Raw genomic sequence first — 25,152 nt, forward strand, 5'->3', positions numbered from 1 at the left:
ATGAGTCTGGCTGATGCGTTCTGGATGCGTTGGAGTTTTTTCTGAAGTTTTGCGGTGGTATCGGCATATAGGGTGTTTCCGTAGTCCAGGCGGCTTGTCACCAGTGCGTGTGTGACCGTTTTTCTAGTTTCGGTGGGGATCCAGCGAAATGTTTTTTTGAGCATGCAAAGAATGTTGAAGCAGGATGATGAAACGGTGTTGACTTGTCTGGTCATCGAGAGTGAGGAGTCCAGAATGACGCCCAGGTTCCGTGCGTGGTCTGTCGGGATGGGTGCTTTTCCAAGGGACTCTGGCCACCACGAGTCATCCCAGGCGGAGGGGGAGGTGCCTAAGATAAGGACTTCTGTTTTGTCTGAATTCAGTTTCAGACGGTTCTGCTTCATTCACTTGGCTACTTCTCTCATTCCATTATGTAGGTTGGTTTTGGCGGTGTTAGGGTCTTTGGTGAGTGAGAGGATCAGTTGAGTGTCATCGGCGTAGGAGATGATGTTGAGGTTATGTTGGCCTGCGATGGCCGTGAGGGGGCTCATGTATACGTTGAAGAGGGTGGGACTGAGTGAGGATCCCTGTGGCACGCCGCAAATGACTTCAGTGGCCTCAGATTTGAATGGTGGGAGGCGGACTCTCTGGGTTCTTCCGGAAAGGAACGAGGTGATCCATTCCAGTGCTTTTCCTTGGATTCCGATGTTTCTGAGGCGTTGTAGCAGGGTGCTATGACAGACTGTGTCGAAGGCTGCGGAGAGGTCGAGGAGGATGAGGGCGACTGTGTCTCCATTGTCCAGTAGAGTTCGTATGTCGTCTGTTGCTGCGATGAGAGCGGTCTCAGTACTGTGTTTGGCTCGGAAGCCGGACTGAGAGGAGTCGAGGGATTTGGTGGTTTCGAGGAAGGCGGCGAGCTGGTTGTTGACAGCTTTCTCGATGACCTTGGCCGGGAATCGAAGGAGCGAGATGGGGCGGTAGTTTTTGAGTTCGGTGGGGTCAGCTGTGGTTTTTTTTAGAAGGGCGCTGAGTTCGGCGTGTTTCCAGCTGTCCGGGAAGGTGGCGGAGTTGAGGGAGCAGTTGATGACGTCTCGGAGGTGTGGTGCTATGATGGAGTCTGCTTTGTTGAAGATGTGGTGAGGGCATGGGTCTGTGGGGGATCCTGAGTGTATGGAGTTCATCAGGCGGATGGTGTCCTCAGTGGAGATTGTGTTCCAGTCATTAAGGATGCTCAAGGGGGGTGACGGTACGGCAGAAGGTTGGGTGGGTTGGCCTCCGGGTTGGTTGTCAAAGCTGTTGTGGATGTCTGCGATTTTGTCGTGGAAGAACGAAGCTAGGGAGTCGCAAAGGGCTTGAGAGGGGGTGATGTCGTTGGAGTTGGCAGTGGGGTTGGTAAACTCTTTGACGATGTTGAATAATTCCTTGCTGTTGTGGGCGTTGTTGTCAAGTCGGTCTTTGAAAGCGGCTTTCTTGGCAGTTCGGATCAGTTGGTGGTGTATGCGGGTGGCGTTTTTGAAGGCGTCCCTGTTGCTGGTGTTTGGGTCTTTTTTCCAGGCCTTCTCAAGGGAGCGAAGGAGTTTCTTTGATTTCTTAAGATCATCGTTGAACCAGGGGGTGTTTTTGCTGCCTATTTTGATTTGACGTTTTTTCAGGGGAGCTAGGTTGTCAGCGCTGTTGGTTAGCCATTGAGTGAGGTTAATGGCTGCTTGGTTGGGGTTCGAAGAATGGGCAGGGGGGTTTTGAAGAAGCGATGAGGAGATCTGGTCGAAGGTGATTTTGTTCCAGTTTCTTCGCAGAGTAGGTAGAGGATGGTTGTAGGTTGTGGTCTTTTTGTAGATAAAGTGAACGCAGCTGTGGTCCGTCCAATGGAGAGCTGTGGTGTGACTGAAGGAGATATGTTTGCTGGAGGTGAAGATAGGGTCGAGTGTGTGGCCTGCGTAGTGAGTGGGGGAGTTGACAAGTTGTTTGAGGCCGAGGTTGGCGAGATTGTCCAGAAGGGCGGTGGTGTTGCTGTCGTTGCTTTTTTCCAGGTGAAAATTGAGGTCTCCCAATAGAATGTAGTCCTCGGAGGGGAGGGCGTGTGGGGTGATAAAGTCAGTGATGTCTTCACTGAATTGTGCACGGGGTCCTGGTGGCCTGTAGAGGAGGGTGCCTCTGAGTGTGGTCTTGGGGTCGGTGTGGATCTGGAAGTGAAGGTGCTCGGCGCTAGCGAGGTTGACGTCTGAGCTGGTTGAGATGCGGCTGGAGTTCTTATGGACGATGGCGATGCCTCCTCCTGTTTGCTTGGCGCGGTCTTTCCGGATGATCTTGTAGCCTTCCGAGATGGCAATGGTGATGTCTGGGGCTGAGGAGGCGTTCATCCATGTTTCTGTTAGGAAGGCGACGTCCGGAGAGATGGAGTCTAGTAGGTTCCAGAGGTCGATGGTGTGTCTGTGGACTGAGCGGGTGTTGAGCAGGATGCATTTAAGGTGGTTGGTGTCAGGTCTCTGTTTGGTGTTAGTGGATGGGGAGTTGGTCTTGGTGCCGTCATACTTGCAGGAGTTGCATGTGAAGGGTCCATGGGTGTGTCTAGGAGCGGCTTGGGCGCAGTTGGGGAGTCGGCCGGGGTTAAGGGCTAAGAGGGTGGAGGCGGCGTATGTAATGCGGGTGGGGTGGGTAGTACGAGGGCCAGGGGGTCTGGCGCTGGGCGCGGGCTTGGCGCGGACGGGCGTAGACGGGCTTACCTTTGGCGCACCTTCGGCGCGGATGGGGCGCGATCGCTGCGCGTGAACGTTGCGCGTAGGTCCTACTGACATAAGTGGAGAAGTGGAGGGGGGCGGAGCGTGGGAGGGGGAGCTGGGAGGCGGTAGCGAAGGGGGAGGGACGGGCTGCAGGCACAACAAAATGGTGGGCTCAACAACAACAACAGGACGCTATGCGAGGGCAATGCGAAGTGACAGTCAGCAGCGCTGTGCACACAGGTCGGATGCAAATATAATAAAACAAATGCGAGGTCTCAAACAGCAGCGCTATGAACACAGGTCAGTAAATCATATTATAAAGCCCTGAAAGCAATGGGAATCGAGAATAAGCAGCGCAATGCACACAGGACCAATGAACAACAATAAACTACGCAATGCACAGGTCAATAAATAATATTATAAAGCCCTGAAAGCAGTGGGAATCGAGAATAAGCAGCGCAATGCACACAATAAACTACGCAATGCGGAGCGCTACGCTGGATACTGGGCGCTGAATCAAAATGATTAATGGCAGTGGATAGGCAGCGCTACGATACCACAATAGCGCTTGTAGGTCGGGAGGTAGGCAGGAGCGACCGCTTCACACGCTTCAAACCCAATGCTTTTTAGGTACTTAAGATCAATTTCATTCTATGTATTTATCTGTACCTGGTTCATGCGGCTCTTATATTAACACAGGGTTTAGAATTATTTAACATCATTCCACAGCTCCCATCCATTATATTATCTAGTTTGTCAGCCAGGTGCTGAGGTCACAGAAGAAGTTTCCTGCTCTTTTGGGCCTTGAAGGAGTCCTTTGGTAGGACTTATTTCCACAAGCAATCTTTATCACCATAAGTGTGTTGGATGCGGGCAAGTCCAGATCATCCGTTGCAACAAGCTTCATAACTTCTTCATCTCTAATGGGCTTCTTGCCCACTTTATCAAAGCTGAGGCCACGCTTATAATGTTTGTAAATACTTAAATGTCTGCTTTAAACATAGTTCTCTGGTAAAGTATTTCTACCTTTTGTTTGATCGCTTTGGAATCTGCCCATGTAAATTGCTAATAGAGTTAGGTGGTGGATCCAAGCCAGGTTTGACTGTGGTTCTGGCCTGGCCCTTGTCCAAATGAGACCGGTGTTTGAAAATATAGCGGGTCAAATACCTATCCATTCCTTTTCTTCTCTAATGCAGTTTTAAGTGGCATACCAATGAAAGCATTATCTCTGCTCTTGTAAAAAAAAAAAAGACATTTAAATTCTTCCACTAGAGGCACTGATCCTCTAGCTCTGTCCCAAACGGAAGCAGCACCAGTCTTGAAGCAGATTTGAGATCAGAGAAAGAGCTCAGTAAAGTGGAAAATAATTCAGCTTTGTAATGGCTAATGCAAATAAAATCGAAATCAAAACTATACCTTTTAGAATATTTGGAGCTCGCTTACTTTGTGAGGGGGAACTTTTCCGTATTATGGTATGGTGCTGCTTTTTCACTTGCTTCTCTTCTGTTTCTTGGGGTTTCTACTTCAGTTCAGTTTTATAGTTGTTATGGTCTTCATCTTCCATTGACTGCCCACACTTAACGATAGTTGAGCAGGACCAAATAAAATTCACCACATAGCCTACACCAACGCTCCAGAAAAAAACTTTTATTTTTTATTTTGAGACTTAATTGTAATTTTTTAATAACCAACTATATTTCAATTAGAAGTACAGCGAGCATCATCCATACATTATAAGTATTACAAAGGAAAGAGGAGAGAAAATATGGCTGTTCAGATCCACAACATGTATGATCATCCACATAGAAATCCCCCCTTTTATAAGGAGAGACTGTGATAAGCCCATCACTTCCCCCACACCTTCTCATGTTTGAGAAGACACCCAAAGCCTTCATTTATGTGCTTTTCTTGCTGTGCATTCTAGTCAACTCCAGCGCACGATGTCGATAACAAGAGAGGAATCGGCTGCTTCCAGAGACGGAATATGTCTTGTTTCCATACCCAAGAAGAGTTGCTCAGTGCAGAGACAACCCAGTTCCTCTACCAGTCCCAACAAGGTTATCTTGGGGGTACGCTCTATAGGGTGTCCCAAGATATCGGAGACCTCCCTCTCCACCCCAGTCCAGAAGGGTCTCAAGTTGGGGCAGCTCCATGCTATATTGAAAAAGTCAGCAGTGGGTCATCTCCAGCGTGCATAGACAGGACGAGCATCGGGGAACGTCTGCTGTATACAAGATGGGGTTAAAGTTAAACAATAATGGGGTGACCCTGTGTCCCTCAGAACCTGGGTATGGATATAAACAAAAACAATGGTTCTGTCTGGTGTACCAACTATTTCTTACGTTAACAATTAATAATCCTCAAGCATTCATATATATACTGTTATGACATATGGAACACAAAAAGCAACAATAGCAACGCAAATTGATGAGTATTATGTTTTTTATATACAAATTGATTCATCTAGATATAGTCATACATTCGTAAACAAGGCTGTCAACACTAAGTGAAGCTTAGGGTGACGTGTGATCAAGTGACATTTGTGCCCAGTGGTAGTATACAGTGCGTATTATATACAAGGTGATTAAAATATGCACAGGGGAAAAGGGAGGCCAGAATCTTATGTAGGACAAAATGACTCTGTTACTTATACAAATTAATTGGTCTATTGCACGCAGAGTCTTGGTCAATCTGGACCATATTAGATTGTCAACGTTTCAACCCAATCTAGGTTCAACTAAGTAGTCAAGGCGGGTCTTCATCAGGAAAGTAAGGGGGAGTTTAAGATAACAGCCCACAAGAAACCAGAGTGGATCCTGGTTAATTAGACATCTGGGAAGTCCAGTAGTTAGATCCCGGGGGTAATAGATCAGGGCCAAATTACTGCCAGCGTGATGATTCTACCATGTATGGGAAGATGGTTTGAGACTGCACTCGATCAGTCTCATTCAGCGTGGGTGATCCAGTCAGAATTCGCCGGTGTGTTGGATCTATGAGTCAGAAGCAATGGAATCACGAAGGCTTGCTGACAGACGGCAGCGAAGAAACAGGATTCCTGCCTGGATTCTCATTGTAGCTTTGAGTTCCCCATTGGATCACCCACGCCGAACAGAGTCATTGTGTCCTACATAAGATTCTGGCCTCCCTTTTCCCCTGTACATATTTTAATCACCTTGTATATAAAACGCACTGTATTCTACCACTGGGCACAAATGTCACATGATCACACATCACCCTAGGCTTCACCTAGTGTTGACAGCCTTGTTTACAAATGTATGAGTATATCTAAATGAATCAATTTATAAATAAAAACATACTACTCATCAATTTGCGTTGCTATTGTTGCTTTTATTGTTCCATATGTCATAACAGTATAGATATGAATGTTTGAGGATTATTAATTGTTTACATAAGAAATGGTTGGTACACCCAACAGAACCATTGTTTTTGTTTGTATACAAGATGGGGACAAATAGGCCAAGAGGAGGTAGTTTACCTAGATCTTCTACAACAGCATAGATTTTGCCAGTTCCTTGGGGCCAGGCATGCATCTCTCCAGTCTGTCATATAATCTACAGTTGGTTCTGTCGGATAAATCAATTGCTTAGTCTTACATAATTAATACACAGTCTGAAACACACCAAGGATATTTATTCCGCAATTCAAATGTAGTATATAATAATTTTTTATATCTATGGCTGTCACATAGACTTTTTTATCAATAGATGAACAAAATGTGACTTTCGTGAGTATGTGAGAAAGTGTGACAAAGTGATGTCGTGAGTAAAATATATACAACAAAAACAAGTAACAAACATGTTTCTTGTAAATAAATATGCGTCTGTCCTGTCTCAATTTATGTCCCATGTTTTCACAACCACCCTAATACAGTTCCTATTTCTGGCTTTGGGGTGAGGAAGCTGTTGGACATGAACTTGATATAGAGCGTCGACGTTCCGACCCAGAGGTATGTGCCATTGGACCAGTGTTACGGTGTGTCTTCCTCAGGACTGTAAAATGGAAGTAAAAAAACAATATGGGGCAAAACAATTAATAAAAGTGAGTAAGGTGTGTTTGTGTCTAAAAAGGTTGCATTAAAGTGTGTAGACTGGCCCGCTGTGTTTGGTCACTTGGTCACTTCTGGCTCATGGCCTGGTGGCTGGACACAATTAGTCTTGTTAGTAAACCCCTCACACACCAACCTGGTTGGTGTCATGCTTCATCATCGGGGTCCAACGAGGCAGCCGAGTGCCGCCTGGTTGTGCTTCAAGTGAAGGTAAAAAATCAGCCGGGACGCCGAGGGACCCGATCTAGGTTCCGGCGGAGGACTCTCATTAATCAAATTGATAACGAGAGCTCCTCTCCCCCACGCCCCGATTCTCTGGAACTGAATATTATAGCGAAGATTTTTTCTCGCAAACCAGTGAGTGTCTGTAAGTATACAGACATATATATTTTTTACCTTCACTTTTCCACACACCTTAGCGCGTGTGTAGGAGACTACCACCCGTGGCACCCCTTTTGCCACTCACTTCACCTTCTGGTCCTGACGAAGTCCCGCACAATCCCTATTGGGACTGAAACATGTAGACCGCCAACATATAGACAACTTATAGCAAAAACTTGGCTATTAACAGTTGCATCACATATTTTAATTAAAATACCCTGGGCCGCCAAGATAAACTTGTAGGTAAGGATTCCCAGAGGTATATTTTAACATTCACCTTCATCCACATCACACTGTTGCAGGACACCTGCTCCGCTGTAGTCGGGCGTTGAAGCACAACCAGGCGGCACTCGGCTGCCTGGTCGGACCCCGATGATGAAGCATGACACCAACCAGGTTGGTGTGTGAGGGGTTTACTAACAAGACTAATTGTGTCCAGCCACCAGGCCATGAGCCAGAAGTGACCAAGTGACCAAACACAGTGGGCCAGTCCACATTGATTCTATAGATTACATTTGGGGACAGGACGCGCCCCTAAAAACCCTAGCTCTCCCTTGTGATTAATCTTGCATTAAAGTGTGGCCACAATCAGTGGTGAACCAACCACATACACATACAGGTGTGGTAAGGATATCCACACAGTAGTTCCTTTACCCGTAAAAGAATCCACCATCCGGTTGGAATCTAAAATGAGGAAAAAGTGTGTGGGGAAGTTCAGACACCTTTAACTTCAAACGATTAAATAAGGAATACACGCTGCTTGGAAGCATTGTGGCTTACCTTTACAAGGGAGATGAATGTTCTAGTGAGAAATCTAGAAACGGATAGTAGGGGGAAGATTAAAGTCCTTTATACATTTATAAATTATCAGCCCATGCAGCACGCAGCTCTAAAAAGCATGTGACATTCCTTCAAAATGGTTCAACCATGCGATCAATAATTAGGGTTTTGTATATTCCACCATCTGGTTGGAATCTATAGATAAAGGATAGTGAGACAATGTTAAGGTTTTTAAAACAGGCCAATCACTTGAAAAAAGCACGCCACTACTAGAGGGCGTGTCTTACCAGTATCGCAGTGTAACCCTTATTTTTTTTTTTTAAGTTTTGTATAGCGCAGACATGACCCCGGAGGGTATCAGAGCGCTTTACATACTTTTAGGTAGACAAAGGAAAATCAGTAGAAATCATGGAAACAGTGGGGCAATATACAACAGGGGCAAGCAGAAATTGGGGTGGGCAAAGGAAGCAGGAAGGGTGAGAGCGACATGTAGGGCAATATACATCAAGAGCAAACCAGACAAAAAACTATCACTTCGAGGCAATAGGAGCACAGCATCAAGTTCAGCGCATTGTTCATTAGAAGAGTTTGTTCAGTAGTAGAGTTTTGACTTCCCTTTTGAAGGCAAGAGTACAGGAAATCAGTCTTGTTTCCACTGGAAGGGAATTCCAGATTCTCGGGGGCGATGCCAGAGAATGCACGATTGTAAGTTTAAAGCTTATTAAATTTCTTGGGCTTGAGCAGCAGTGTGCCGGAGCTCCTTCTGGACCTGGAGCTACCCGAAAGTTCCAGCTTGTCTGTCAGGTAGAGTGGGGTGTTGAAGTGTAGTGCTCTATGGGTCATACAAGCGATCTTAAGTTGTATCCTAGCTTCAAAGGGAAGCCAATTGAGCAATTTCAGGTCCGGTGAAATGTGATTGGTCTTCTTAGAGCCCGTGATGAGTCTAGTGGCAGCATTTAGAGGTGCTCTGATCGGTGCTAAACTGAGGTTAGGCAGACCGCAAAGAGTCGCACTGCCGTATTCTAGTCTGGAAATTACAAGTTCTTGCACCACCGATTAAAGTCATCTTGGGAAAGGTAGGGTTTGAGTTTTCTTAGGATACAGAGTTGAAAGTTTGCTCCTTTGGATGATGATCTCATGTGATCTTGCATGTTTAAGTTTTTGTCTAGCACAACTCCCAGTGATTTAGTGGAGTCAACGATGTGAGGTGTGCAGTTAAGGGCAGTGAGGTTACAGGGAAATTTCAACACATTGGGGGTTTGCCTAGCGGGTGCAATGAGGAGGAATTCTGTCTTGAGGGCGGTTAATTTGAGATGGTTGGAGGTTAGCCAGTTAAGAGTTTTGAGAAGGGCTCATTTGAGAGATACAATGTCTTCGGGGGAGGAGATTTTCACGTAGAGCTGAGTGTCGTCCGCATACATGTGATATTGGATATTGGAGGCTTTAAGAATTACAGTCAGTGGTTCCAGGAAAGGGTTGAAGAGAGTGGGGGAGAGTGATGATCCTTGGGGAACACCCAGTGTGCAGGGACTTGGGTTGGAGAGAGACTGGTTGGATTTGACCTTTTGTGTTCGGTTGTTGAGGAAAGAGGCAAACCATTTAAGGACCATGCCTCTGAGCCCCATTCTGCATTCCAAGAGAAAGAGTAGATTGTCATGTTTGGTAGTGTCAAATGCCGATGAAAGATCGAGTAGAATTAAAAGGCAGGTTTCATTTTGGTCAAGTAAAGTTAGAGCGTCGTCCACAATGTGAGTGATGGCCATTTCGGTTCCAGAGCTGTTTAGTTATGCCTACTGAGAAGATATTAAAGAATTCAGAGTTCACCCAGAATCTTCCAAAAGTCCCTCATGAGATTTTAAGAAGTTTCCACCAGAAAGAAGTTATTTTATTTAAGTCGGCCAATGTGGAAACCCGATTAGAATAGGTCGAGAAGCTGGAATTGCTCAATTTGTTTGCCTTGTTTTAAAATATCGAAATTTCCCTACTTAATTGCTTAGATCCACCATCCGGTTTGAATCTAAACACAAAAAATTATGGAGAATATTTTTAAGCCACAGAGATGAGATTGAAGATTGAAGGCAGCGCACAGCTGAAAGCTTGCATGTCTCACCTCCTTCAACGTTTAGCAATCAATGCAAGCAACCACAAGACGCTTCTGTGTGCGGTAAAGAGTGCAAGTGAGGGTCTCTCCAGTCTGTATCATTTAAGTCGCCCACCCATTCAGTCCATCTCTGCCAACGGGAGTCAAAGCCATCTGAAGCATGAATAATCATAGAGCTATATTTCTGGGTTATTACTCATTTTGCCAACTGCCCCATTAATATGTTTTCCTCGAGGGGGCTATGTTCTGGAAGTTGGATGTTAGGAGTGAAGTGTGTCCCTAGAGCATGCCGCACTTGAAGAAATTTGAAAAATTGCGTATTTGCTAGGGAATAATTTTCTTTTGGTTCCTGGAAGGACTTGAGAACATTGCCTTTAAAGAGATCTACCAGGCATGTGTTGCCTATACTGTCCCACTGGTGGAACCCCACTAGGGCAGAAAGGCGCTGACGCCACATGCCCTGCCATAAGGGTGTAAGCCCTGTTAGCCTGTGGTCCCACTGAATCAGATGTAAGGCCGCTCTCCATCAGTCTAGCACCTCTCGGGTGCATGAAGGCATCTCCCGAGGTACAGGGCTCCTATACAGGTGGCCAAGAAGTACCTCGAATCCCACCAAATGAAGTTCTCATAGTTAAGTGGGGGCATCTCATACGCCTGTAAACCACTTGTTAATGGGTACCAGATATGCAGCGACATAGTAAGCATAAATATCCAACACTCCCAGCCCCCGTTGAAGGGTAACTTCCGCGCCGAGGCAAAAGCCACTATGTGGTGGCCCCAGCCCAGATAAAGGAGGTTAGTTTGGAGGTCAGGGATCAGTTCCAATGTCGGGGTGTAGGGTACTGGGAGTTCGTTAATACATACAAGTAGTTGGGAGACACATCATTATGAAGACCGCATTGCACTCTGTAGGATTAAGCAGCAATTTCTTCCAGCAGTGTAGATCCCTCTCAAAGGCTGAGGCCAGGCCCTGGAGGTTGAGTTTCCAGGCCAGATCTGCGAGGTGTGATACATGTATTCTCAAATATTTAAATGCATTATGTTGCAGGGGAAAGTCCGGGCACCAGCAGCGACTCTTTGCATCTCCCCTCACCTCCACCACGACGGATTTGCTTGCATTAATATGTAGACCGGAGGCTTCCCCATAAAGGCAAACAATCTCTAGGCATTATGTGCCAGAAGCCGCAGGGGCTCTAAAGAACAGTAGAATGTTGTCGACATAAAGTACCACTTGATCTTCAAACCCAGTCCCCCATCTCCACTCCTGTACCCGCACATCGCACTGTTTAAGGCATGCCAGTGGCTCAATTGCTAGAACAAATAACAGTGAGGAGAGTGGGCACCCCTGAAGCGTCCCCTGTTGAATGGGCAAGACAGTGGATAAAATGTTGTTCACCAGAACCTGAGTCATTAGGTTATGATAAAGGAGGTGGACCATTCTCTGAATTTTGTTCCCATGCCTGCCCGCAGCAGGACCGCCTCCAGGAACTCCCATGAGATTGTGTTGAAGGGTTTGCGAAAGAACACAAGGAGTAGGGCTAGATTGCCTGGGATAGGGCCACCTGCAGCAATCGATTGCAGTGACTTGTGGTCTTAACCGGCATGAACCCTCATTGGTTCGGGTGAATAAGATGAGTTAAGGTAGGGGTCAGTCGGGTCACCAACATTTTGGCGAGAATCTTAATATCCATGTTGATGAGTGAGATCAAACGATATGAAGCGCATTGGTCTGGAGGCATGCCCTCTTGGGGATGATTACAATGGTGGCACAGTCAAGGTCGGTGGGAAATGATCACCACTGTATCTCTTTTGTATAGACATTCGGCAAATGGGGCTTTATAAGGAAGTGGAATCTCTTGTAATATTTGATGGGCTACCCATCGGATCTAGAGGTTTTCCCCGACTGGAGTTCAGAGATTGCTACGTCCACCTCTTCCTCCATCAGAGGCCGATCCAGGTCCTGAACTAAGGGTTGTGAAATTGACGACAATGTAATGTCATGGAGCATAGGGTTTTCCTTCTCCAAGGGAGGCACTGTGCATAAAGAATCTGGTAAAAATGTTGTAAAGACCTGGGCGATCACTGGCAACTCCTCCCGGAGGTCACCCGTCAGTTCTCTAATTGCAGGGTCCTCCATGGTGGAGATACCTCAGGTTTACAGCCACTACAGTAATTTGCCAAATGTGTCTCCCAATTCATAGACTCTTTGAGTTGAGGTCCTACAGCACTGTTTCGCCTCCTCGCAGGAGACTTGCCTCATTTCGGTTCGAGTGAGTTCCAGCAGATGCTGTGCATCCTCAGATTCAGAATGGCAAGCCCAACATTCCTGATTGAGCATCTTACTTTCCAGGTTGGTCATCCACTCATGAGGCGAGGACTCCTGTCGCCTTAGACGACACAGAGCCGTCGTTAGTTTGGAAATAGACTTGGAGCTTGTCTTCCTCCAGGAAGGAGATACATTCAGGGGCCTTCGAGTGCCATGCACTGAAACTCTAGATTATTTGGAATGTCTGAGGATCGGCAACCTATTCCATCAGGAGAGTGACATGGTCAGAGATAGCATGCAGGAGGATACGGACCAAGGAGATCTGTTGCGGAAAGCCACATCAAGTCAATTCAGGCTTCTGTGTTTCAGGCTGCCCATCGATGTGTGTATGCCTGTGTTGAGGGATGCCAGGAGCGCCGCGTGTCACATAGTTCAAGGTAATCAGCCCAGGTGGTGAGACACGCCGAGCAGGAGGTGGAGGTATTCCATCCGGGGCCAGGAACATTAAAATGTCTCCTGCCACCAGTCCTGGGGGCAGTGACACCAACGGGGCTCACAGCGCCTGGAGGGTAGGTTGCAACAGCTTCGGAAGAGCATAACATGAGACGAAGCTGTATTGCCTAGAGGCCATGGGGCCCTCAATGCCAACGTACCTCCACCGGGGTCCTTGTGTACTTTAGTAACGGCCACTGGAAGGGGCTTATGGAGAAGAAGGGCCTCTCCTCTAGAGCCCCCAGAAAAACCCGAATGGAATATCCGGTCATACCCAAATTGAGCAAAGAGGGGGCATTTGGTTCCCAGCAGATGAGTTTCTTGCTATAACAGTACATTCGGCTTATATCTTTTAATGCAGCGTAATAGTCGATCTTTTGATACGGTCCCGATGACTGTTAGTGTTCCTCAATAGTATTGTGATCATGCGGGAAGGTGGTGTGATAATAGTGAAGCGGGCTGACTGCCTTGGGCAAGAGTTGCCCTCGACCAGGACTCCAAGTTGTGGGTCTGGAAGGCAATAGCATCACGTTAAACGGTTCACTGAGCAGAAACCTGCAAGGAAAATTCGTAATTAATATAAACCAACATTCCTTTCAAAACCAACAGAAGCCACCCCCCAAACTCTCCCAACCCATACTTCCCTCGAAGCATCTGTCACCCTCGATAAAGAAAACATAGTGAATGAATGAAAGTGCTAGAAAGGTAACTCGGGGGGTAGTCCGATGGCAGTGTTCACACCTCTGGGGCGGATACTATGGCTGACAGGCATATAAGATTAAGACACTAAGGGGCGGCAGTTGCAATGGTGTGCGCGGTGACTGCACATGCAGTGTGTTGACAGAGGGTCCCCAAGTTGAGTTGTTCCCCTTTCTCCCAGAGTGGAGTATGTGTCAGGTCTCTGACACCATTGCTAATTTTTGCCCACCATGGCCCTGTGCCATCTCAGGTTCTTTGTGCAAGAGGCAAGAAGTCCTGCGCCAAGGGGGTCATTCTGATGAGGTCGGGATGTCGTTCAGTAAGTGATAGAGCTGCGGATTTGCTTCAAGGGTCGGATTGCGTGCCACCACAGACTCCGGGCGAGGGGCCTTCATTCTCGGGGATCTCGGTCGCTTTTCAGATCTGCCTGCAGTGCAGAGAGCCGTGTTTGGGAACCCTGCGAGCTCTCGTCTCGCCGTTCTTCCCGGTGCAAGGCAATGGTTGTTCCTCCATGGCCCATTCCCAGGCCTGATCCGGGGTGTTAAAAAAGAAAGCAGGGGATTGAAGAATTACTTTAAGGCCGGCTGGGAAATGAAGCTTGTAGCTGACATTAAGGGTCTAGAGTTTCTGCTTCACCTCCTCGAAGGATTGTTTAATTGTAATTTTATATAACGTTTTTTGTGAGTTGCTTGCCAAATCAAGCAATGCCTTCACTCCTGCTTTAGTTCTTGGCTCCTGCAACTGAGACAGGCCCTTAGCTTATAAGTTTGTTGACTTGACCTCCTCTATTATTAATGTTACATGCTAACCGCGACAAATCACCCTGTAAGGGTCTCCAGTCGCTGCTGCATATCTTCAGACATGGGCTACAGATTAAGATATTTGAACATGGGACTATAAGCATGACTAAAACATCCACGTTTTAAGAGTTTTTGTTTGTATTGTCTGTGGTCGGTATTAACAAGGAGATGTACTGGGAGATAGTTCCAGTATTGTGGAACCCGGTCCGAAAATGATCTGCCCCCATTTCTGGTGGTACGAAGGGGGCAAGGGTGTAACAGACATTTCCCGCAGGAACTAAGGGGCATATTAGCAAGGCGGGCGATATGAGATCTTCCCTGCTTTTGCGGCCGTTTTCCGGGCGCAAAGCGGCGATACTTTTATCGCCCTATTAGCAAGCTTGTCGCTAACAGCAGTTAGCCACAGCTTGTAGGCGATAGTGAGCGGTTTGGGGCCCGCTTTGCATGTCAGCGATATTTATCGCTAATGACATGCAAAGTGGGCGTACCCAACCTGTTAGCGACTGAAAGCAGTCGCTAACATCGCTATCGCCTATTATCAACGCAGGCATAGCGACAAGAAAATTCACGCTAAGCGCGAATATCGCTGAAAATGAACGCCTGCTCAGGCCAGTTCTTAGCCTGGATATCCAATGGGAGGTGGATATTCAGGCTAAGACCCTGTTAGCTATAATGCCTGAATATCGCTGGATTTCCAGCGATATTCACGCATTTCGACGCTATCGCCGGATATTTTATCGCTTTGGAGATAAACGTTGCTAATAGCACGTTATCTCTGCGATTAAAATCCGGTGATGTGCGGCGATAACATTTTTTTTTACTAAGCTTCTTTAGCGATAAATATCTCTAGTTGTTCATAATATGCCCCTGAGTCTCCTTGTATGGCTGTACCAATTGAGTTTTTTTTCTATAAATACTGAGATCCATTCCCATACAGGGTTTTGTGGACCAAACAAAGAAGTTTAAACATTGAACACTTTTTTATAGGCCATCAGTGAAGGCTTCATAGAATGGGCATTGAAGGTGATAGGGGTGGACGATGGCAAACTAAATATGCTGCTGAATTTTGAAGCACCTGAAGTTTTGAGAACAGATGTTCGTTCATAGAAGCCATTAACACATTCCCATAGTCAAGCAGCTAATTATAAGGGCCTGGACTAGGGATTTTCTTGATTGAAGTGGTATCAACTTAAAAACTTTTCCTAAAAGGCACATAATACCAAAACATGTGTCCGTGATGTAGTTTACATGTTCCTTCATGGAGAGTTTCTCATCCACCATGATTTCTGGGTTTCTCACCACTGTCTTTGGAGTTGGAGCGATGCCCAACCTAGTAGGCCACCAGTCATCTGACCAAATCAAGTGGGCTTTCTAAAACAGTACAACCTCTGTTTTGGTTGCATTAAGTTGCTAACAATTCTGCTGCATCCATGTGCCAATATGGTCCATGCAGTCTTGGAATCTTACTTTGGTATCTTCTGGATTTGGTCCCATTGTGATTTTTGGGTGGGGGGAGTTTTATATAGCGCAAACTAGACCCAAAGGTATCAGAGAGCTTTACATGAGCACCAGTATTGTTACAGATGGACACGTTCATTTTTGTTAGGCATGGGGAGATTAAGTGATTTGCCCAGAATCACAGGATGTTGAGCGCCTCTGCCGAGACTTCAACTCGGTTCCCCAGCTTTGAGGCTGACCGCCCTAGCCGTTAGGCCACATCCTGCTGAGTGTGATCTGTGTAAGCGATTACCTCAAACCCATATGATTTTATCACTTGTGCGAGTGGTGCCACATAGATGTTAAAAAAAGTAGGACTTAGTGCAGATCCCTGTGGCACTCCCCTGTCCAAGGATATGGTACGGGAGACAAAGGACTATAACAGCACTGTATGAGTACACCTACTCAAAAAGTTCTTCAGCCAGCCAAAGGCTTTCCTACCGACACCAATCTCTTTCAGTCTTTTAATAAAGACTGTGTGGGAGATGGGCATAGAAAAGATGGGGGATCTCTTCTTGAACGTCACGGTGAAGACGCTGCATCAGGTCCTGCAATCCCATCCTGGGAAGACGCTGTTGCACAGTTTCCAATATCATAGGGTCCGTAGGGCGCTACAGGTGTTGCTGGGCCCGGAATTGTCGGAGCCGCAGGAGGTGCCGGAGCTTACATACGTTATTAGGAACCCATCGTCCAGTAAGCTGGTTGCGAATCTTAAGAAATTGGGGGACCGGCACAAACAGTACCCGCTCTCCAAGGCCAGATTGGCTTGGCAGTGTGATCTCCAGTTGACGATCTCGGATGAGATGTGGCACTACTGTTGCACGAACACTAGAAAGATTTCACTTAATAGCAGACATCGTTTGATACATTTTAAGTATCTGCTGCGGGTCTATTACACACCGGAAAGATTGCACAGGTACGGACTGAGGGAATCTGCGGAGTGCGAGCGGTGCTACTTTCCCTCTGCTGATTTCTTACACATGTCCTGGACTTGCCCTAGTATTCATACATTTTGGCAGGGGGTATTCTCGGAACTTAGTGTGATGTTGGGAACGGAGGTCCTGCCGTGCCCGGCACTGGCGCTGCTGGGTTTTTCCAAACCACTGCCGGTGGCAGTGCGGCGCTTGGCGGATATTGCGCTGCTGACTGCCAAGCACCTGGTTGCGCTGTGCTGGATGAGGGGGCCAATACCTACTAAGAAGCGCTGGGAGACGGATTTACTGTACTGCTGCACACAGTCGGAGGTGTATAATGAACTGCTCCCCCCGAAGAGTCGCCCTAAGAATTTCTGGGGGCTATATAGGGAATATTTGTGTGCCAAGGGAGGTGGTGAGTCAGAGCCTGAGGGGGAGGAGCTGGATGAGATACAGGAGGGAGGGGTGGAGGCGTCAGAGATTGACATTCTACACGTTTGACTGTTCTATTTTGTGAGGTGGTCGCCTGGTTCCTTGTTGCTGTTAGCTGTGATGTGGGGGGTGAGTGTCCCCGGGGAGGTTACTCAGGGAGGGTGGTACTCGGTGGCTGCCTTAGTGGGGTCCCTTGCACCCTTGGGCCAATAAGGTCTTTGGCTGTAGGTGCACTGTTAACGTTCAGACTCAGCAGATATAGCAGGTGGGTGGGTGGACACAGGTACGGGTAGGCTGGTTGTTTGGGGGTAGGGGGTTTGTCAGGATGTGGGTTTATTGTACTTTTCTTTAGGAAACTTGTTTAAATGGTTTCGGAACTTCTTCTGCACAGTCACACTAACTGCATTGTATTTGCACATTACTCTGTGGTCCTGGGCGTCGATGCACGGATTATCCACTCCATTCTTACCACACGGCAGTGCTATTCATGTAGGACGCTTTTTCTGTCTGCGCCGCCATGCCTCCGGGATGCTGGCACTAAGGCTGTGTATGATGCTACTGAACACTGTGCTGGACGCTATTTACTGTTGCTGCCGGCCTCCGGGTTGTGGGCGATGAGTGCTGTGTGCTTACATCGAATGTGCAATAAAGTACGAATTTAATTTAAAAAAAAGACTGTGTGGGAGATGCTGTCAAAAGCTGCTGAGAGATCTAATAAAACCAGCATTGATGCATGTCCATTGTCCAGGAAAAGTCTTATATTGTCTAAGACCTCTACCACTGTTGTCTCTGTGCTATGCAATGCACGGAAACCTGACTGTGATGGATTGAGCAGATGGCGGCTTTCTAAGAATACACAATGGTAAGAATGCCATCAATTGTGTATTTACCAATGTTTCCATAACTTTTCCCTGAAACGGAAGTAGGAAAATAGGTCTAAAATGTCCTAGTTCCTTAGGATCTGCTATGGGCTTTTTAAGAATGGGGTTAACCCTTGCTGATTTCCATTTTGCTGGAACTAATTCCAGGTTCAGTGAAAGATTAAATAAGTCCATGAAGGAGGGCAGAGGCCAGAGTGGACATAATATAGGGAGGTGCAAAGTCTTCTGGAGATCCTGACTTAACTCTGTTTATCAGGGCGCTGACTTCAACTTGCGTTACCATAGGAAACTCCTACAGTATTACTGGGAAGATACTTCCCTCCATACTATGCCACATTTTCGCTTCATGTCTATTCTCCTTTGCAAAGGTGTTCTAGATTTTGGTAATTTTTCCATCGAAAACATTGTCCAGCTCTCCTACCAAGTCCTGGGAGGCAGAGCTAGATTCCTCACAAGACTTGTGACCATGAAAACATGTATTTAAAGTTTGACATTATTTTTACTTGACTAGGCTGGATATATATTTCTTTGGTTGCTCAGGTGCTGATTGATTTCAGCATAGAGGGTTCGTGATGACTTTATAGTTGGAGCTTAATGTAAAAGCCAGAAGGATGGTTTCAGGCAAATTTGGAAAGTGAATTTGCTATGTTTGATGTCTTTGGTGAATGAGCTGTAAAAAGTTCCCTTCCAGACATATAGGTAAAAGAGAAGTATGTTGTGTCATGTCTGTGGTACTTCTTTCTCTGCTCTTGCTTCCATCATATTTCTTCTTGCAGGGTTCATTTATGTAGGCACTGGGGTTTACCTATTTTTTCAGTGAAGACGACCTGGAAAATAGCACACCCATGCTGGCCAGTCCATGCCAGCAGAGACAAGTCACTGGGAATACACCAAGTCCAGTGGTAGAAGGAGGCTGCTCTAAAGCCCACCCTCTCTCTGCAATTCTGTTTTTTTGTGAAAAATTGATCACATGCCGTTTTTAGACAAGTAAAGTTAGTGGCCAGGTATTGCATTACAAATGCAACAGGTCCCACATTTGTTGGAGTTGGAGTTATTGGCATTATAAATGCCAATGTTTTTCACCTAGCCATGTTGCAGGGTGAAGTACCATATGTGGCCAAAAGAAGTCCCATGGGAATTCTTTTGGCCACATATGGTACTTCAACATGATTAGGTAAACAAGCAACAATTAAACTGGAAATATAACGAGTTGGTGGGGTGGGGCAGCGGGCACGGGGAACAGTGAAGACAGCTACAATAAGCTTGGTTGTGGCTTTAGTAGTATGTAAGGAAGGACAAGTCTTGCCAAATAGGAGGGGTGTGAGCGCAGTTCTGGCCAGGAGAGAAGGCACTGGGCATGTGTGGCGAGGAGTACTGGTGGGGGCAGTACCTGGCTTGCAGGGCTGGTTGGTTCGCTACCCTTGTGGTGGCCGATTGCTTCAGTATGCTGCCCAATAATAAAAATGGGCGCCGTGCTGCAATATAAAGTGGGCACCCGTGTTGTTAATCTGAAATCGGGCGCCTGTGTTGTTAATCTGAAAGCAGGCACCCGTTTTGTTAATTCGAAAGTGGGCACCCGTGTTGTTAATCTGAAAGCAAGCAACTGTGTTGTTAATCTGAAAGCAAGCAACCGTGTTGTAAATCTGAAAGCGGGCGTTGTGCTCAAATGTAAATTGCGATGCTCAGGGGTGGGACGAGGATGAGGAGCAGCAAGCAACGGGTGCCATTGTTCACATGTGTTGATTGATTTCGGCGAGCAGCGCATAACAAAAGAAATGCCCGAGCATAATTCTCGAACCTTAAGCGTGCCTCAGGTTTTAAAAAACAACATAAAGCACGTCTTAAAACCACAGTGTTTTAAAAAGAAATATATATATTATTTTATAAACAACATTCATGGTGCAGCCGCCATCCTTGAAGCAAAACACAAGCGGTTCCAGGAAAGCATGTTGTGCGTGCAATAGGAGAAAGCCATTTAAGAAAATAGTGCTCACAGACTCTAACTAAAACATACTGAGTAACAACATATATAAGAGGGCCAGTCCTCATAGAAGGTTACAGAAGGAGAAAAGGTAGTAATAAGGAGGTACTACTAAGCCTATTCACGAATCAAAAGCAACTCTTTAGAAAGAACAAACAGGAGCCAATTAAAAAGATGGGCGGGAAAATGGGCAAAGCTTCAAGTCCATACCTGAATACAGCATGTCTTGAAGAGACAGCGCAAACGCTGCCTTAGCGAGACCTAAAAAGGGATTATTTCATCTTGGTAATTTGTTTTCGGGGTTCAGATATGAAAAGGTACAGTTCTCAGTAAGCAAGGTGGTTCAATCCTGAATGAGCACAGTTTTGTGCGTGTTGGGATTAAAAAAACTTTAACAAAGCTTTTCTGGTGACTTTTAAGTAATACCATATTTTTCATGAGCAGAGGGGCAAACAATGTAGAGGGTCTGTCAACGACCCCTAAGCTCATATGGGCCCACACTCAAGACCACAGAATTTGCCTCCGATCCCAGTCTACAAAGCTTTTATTTGGTTAGTTTGTACGTCTCTCATTGGAAGGCTGCTTATTAAGTACATCCACTGTGCAGGACTTAGCAGGAGAGAAACAATAGAGCGGGAAAGCAAATATGTCATAATAACAAATTATGTGGCATTCAGGCGGGTCCATCCTAGCATCCAAGAGAGAAGCATGGTAGAATCTCACTGAACTAGAGTTAACAAGACCCTGTGTAGGGAAAGGTATATGACAGCATCTATGTTATGAAGAGCTCTGAAGTTTGTGCCAGATGTTTATTTGGTGACCCTCCTATTTATTACCCTATTGTGTCCCAATGACATAGATGACACCAAAGACTTAGGAAGAAGGCTGCCACAGGTGCAAGGCAACTCATCACTTAAAAGTAATCTTGTCATATATTTATCATATCAAATGGACGTCCACTTCGCAATCACAAGCTCTTCCACAAAACAGGACTGCCACATATAAACGTCCAGATTCCAGAGGCATGAAATACATTGTCATCAGAAGGAATCCAACCAAGCCGAGGACGCAGAACAATCAGGTGGCTTCCTGCAAGCCCATTTAAAACATGGTCATGTTTCAATTGCTTACCCGTAAACTCTTTTTCGTCAGTCCTTACTTCATGAAGTATGCCACACCCTGTAGAGATGCACCTCACTGCCTACCTAAAACAGTTAAACCCGCACCCCACCCCACGTGTGCTGTGAAGGACCACTTCTCCCTAGTATCAGCAGACCAAGATTTAAAAATCGGGCACAGAGAAAGGAGGTTTGTAATGCTTGGGAACAAGAAGGAGAATCGCAGTAATACGATTAGTGGTAAGTAATTGAAGCATTACCTTCTCATCACTTCTTCATACTGGTCTTTATATCATGAAAATGTGCAAAGGCAGGAGCTGCCAGCATCAAATGACCACCATGACTTTCAACCAGAAAAGGCTATGGTCGAAGTACGGAACTCAAAAGACCAAAATAGCCTCAAGCACCTGAATAAAAGCAAGTTAGCAAGCACATGAAGCCCAGAAAGCAGAAGTCATTCCAGAGTGTGCCAGCGGACGCTGATAGGAGTTGACCTCCATGATAAGCAAGGAAGCGAAGTCCGCTGGAGATTAATGGGTCAAGCAACCCATTATGCACACCCAGGAACGTGAAGGAGAGAAAACTAGAAGGGACCACAAGGATACAGCACTAAGACCAAGGACGGAGGCCCCCAGTGCCCCTCTGCAGAGCAAACACACCACAGTCCAAACAAAAATGAGAGCAAAACAGTTTGGTAGAAGGAGGTGAAAGACAGAACTATCAAATGGAAATCAGAAATCCAGGAGGGAGCACGATACAAGTCTCCAAAAACACAAACAAACCCGAGCATCCTGTGGCGCATAGGGGGAGGGCAAGAAACATGCACCATGCCATATCTAAAAAGGGGAAAAGATGTTTGGCAGAAGAGCATACCTTCCCGAGCTAGGTACCAATGGGGAAAATCAGAAGCAAAGACAACATCAGTCACAAAGCAACGAAACAAAGCAAAATCCACAAAAGGGAAGAAGGACACCTTCACACAAAGGCAAGGACCACGCAAGTTGCGTAAGGAAACAAACCCTGATAGTAACAGGCACCTATGGCACCCACACTAGCAAATCTATCTACAAAGAGCTTTGGCAAAAACAGTCAAGTGTAGGTTCAAAGAAAACCTGCCCAGTGTGACCAGGAAACACCAGAGATCACAAACAGAACCAAATAACCACTACCTAGAGCAGGTGCAGTGCGGCCCCACAGCCAATTGGGAGCATGGGAGGAACAATTAGCCAGGCTCAGACCCAAGAGAGGCAGGAGAAATAGAACACACAGCCCTCAACAAGAAGTCATGCAACAGCAGAGCATACAATGGCAGATAAAGACACAAGCCCACCAAAGAGCATGGGTGAATCTAAACCCAGACACATTCCAAACTGGGTGGGATAAACAGGCCCAACAGGAAATGGTGCACTAAGTAGAGAAATACATCAAGTGGGCATACCGAAAGGCCCAATAGGAACACACGACAACAGAACCTTAGAGGAACTACCTCGGGTCCCCCCAAGTGGTGAACCCAGTTAAGAATTAGTAAACCTGACCAGCAAGGAAAGGTACTTCTTGCAGCCGAAACAAGTATGCACAACATACTAGCCATGAAATATCACGATCCCCAACATCCTAGCCCCAGCATACCACAGAAATAGTGTGCCTGAGTGGGGGGAGGGGTAGTAATATACAGCCTCAGAATCCATGGGGGCATCCCACAGTCAGGCCCGCCGAACGTCCCCGCCCTCAAAAAGGGGTAGAGCACAAACTATGCCAGAGGGGCAACAAGATTTCGGCAAAAAAGTGATTACAAGTCAGACCACAGTAGCAGCAACCTCACCTATGAAAATAACATTTGGACTAGGAAGAAGCAATAACAAGCCATAGCCACCATAGACAAGACTGCCCACAATCTCAATCCCAGCTTAGAGCAAGGGTACAAGGAAAATGGAATCCAATGGATCCAGCACATTGTGAAATCAAACACCCAAACGTATGAGTATGGCCAGCCAGCTTCAGACCTTCTAAGATCAAGGAATAAGACGCAGCATTAACCACAGCTTCAGTCTGCTGCAACAACCTCTATGGGGCACTTGCCAAGCAACACAAGGCACGGAAGAGAAGTGCAACAACAAGAGGGGGGCAAATAAGAAACAGCAGGTCGGGCAACCAAAGGACCTAGGTAGCCTGATGCGGTAGGAAGCACAAAAACAGTGGAGCTCAAGCAGTTCCACCTCCCAGTTTCTATGGGAGGAAAAAGGGCATGAAATGAAAAGAGTGTGATCCATCAACACCTTGAGTGGGTTCGGGGGTCGCGGGATGAATCTCAGAGAAGCAATATGATAGGAGGAACTTGGGAATAGCCAGTTGGGGGCTGCAGGGAACACCCCAGTAGGACCAAAGTGTCCCACTCTGAGAGAAGGGTCAGTCCTGTGGCACGTGATACACCCTATCACCGGCTCATACACCAACATGAATGGGAGAAGGGCTAGACTGACTAAAAGATGCAGCCCCACATGAGGAGTCAAATGACTGATCGGCAAGATCTCATGCCCTACAAGAGCACCCAGGAAACTGCCCCCCCCCCCGAGACCAGCGCAGAGCATGTAGAGCACATAAACTGGAGAACCAGAAGCAAACAGAATCCCAACCAAAAGAGAAAAAGTGCAAGGCTGGACCAAACCTCAAACCCCCGTCCCAGAAGCAACAAAATTAGAAAAGTGAGGAACCTGGGGAGACTGCTTTCAAAGCAAAATGACAAAATATAAATGGGAGTAGGGCAGTGCCTGAAGTAAAAACCACAGAGCTCCCCTTTTACCAGTGTTGAGGTAAGGTGAGGTGGGGCACCTCCTTGCAGAAACCACACAGGGAAAACTAGGGAAGCAACTCACAAATCCTATGTTCAAAAGGGAACAAGCAGACACCCCAACAAAAAGTTCAGCAGTCCTCTGGATCACACCATCACACAAGTGCTTAGTCACAACAGAAAGGACAGGAGATAGTTCAATACTAGACTCTACCCAAAGAAGAAACTAGGACAGAAAGGATGTGCCAGAGGGTAGTAACCCTACTCAGAGATGTGGTCATTCAGGAGGGTGTTAATCAGGGTGCTGAGAAAGTTCACCATGTTGTCCTGTTCCACATTCTCAGGAATCACTATCAAACATGATGAGGGTTTGTTGTCTATGAGTTTGTATACTAAGCCTACCTCTAGGAATACGCTATTAAAATACAATAGCCATCATTCCCGTAATCTGAGGGATAATCTCCCTTTTGGGCAGTTTTTACAGATAAAACGGAACTGTACCAAAAGAGAAGATAATTTCAAAGAAGCAAAGATTCTGCAATGTAAACTGATTATGAGAAATTACCTGTACAGACTTGTTAAACATGCAATGAAGCAGGCGTGGTATTATGATCGTCAGGCACTGCTTCATAAAGATGAACAACAACTCTCAAATGAAAACAAAATAATCAGAAAAAACTGGCACCTTGTTAGAAAGGTAGAGACCCAACTAAGACCGATGCGGTTCGCTTTTAAAAGAGCTAGAAATCTACGTGATCATTTGGCCCAAGCTTACAGTGAACAAATGCCATCAACAATACAAAACATGTGGGGTCTAATGCCAGTGATAGGGCATTACCCTTGCGGAACATGTGCAACCACAAGTGTAGTGAAGAGTTGTAATCTGAATGGTAGAGATTGGAAACTGCGACAACATTCAAACTTTCTCCCTAAGAATGTGATATACTGTATACAATGCCCGTGTCGCTTAACATATATTGGTAAGACTACTCAAGAAGTTAAGAAGCGCATTATGCAACACCAGTCTTGCATACGCTGCAGTGTCATCACAGTCCCATTAGTGGAACTTTATCAGAAGAAGTCACATAATACATCTGACATGAATTGGTTTGCACTGGAGGTTGTAAAGAACTCAAAGACGCGACAGAATGTCGATCGACTGCTCACACTGAAAGAGAACAAGCGGATTTGGTCCTGTAATACTTTTGAAAAGGGTTTAAATTCCTTTATTGAGTGGCATAGTCTAGCGACCCTCAA

At 46.3% G+C, this 25,152-nt stretch overlaps 1 protein-coding gene across 2 annotated transcripts in view; it reads left to right on the forward strand.

The window, feature by feature from the left end:
• CTHRC1 (collagen triple helix repeat containing 1) overlaps nucleotides 1-25,152 on the forward strand; it is a 126,399-nt gene that overhangs the window by 67,074 nt on the left and 34,173 nt on the right. The window lies entirely within an intron of this gene.

This window comes from Lissotriton vulgaris, chromosome 4_1 (genome assembly GCF_964263255.1).
Source record: "Lissotriton vulgaris chromosome 4_1, aLisVul1.2, whole genome shotgun sequence".
Classification (NCBI taxonomy): Eukaryota; Metazoa; Chordata; class Amphibia; order Caudata; family Salamandridae; genus Lissotriton; species Lissotriton vulgaris.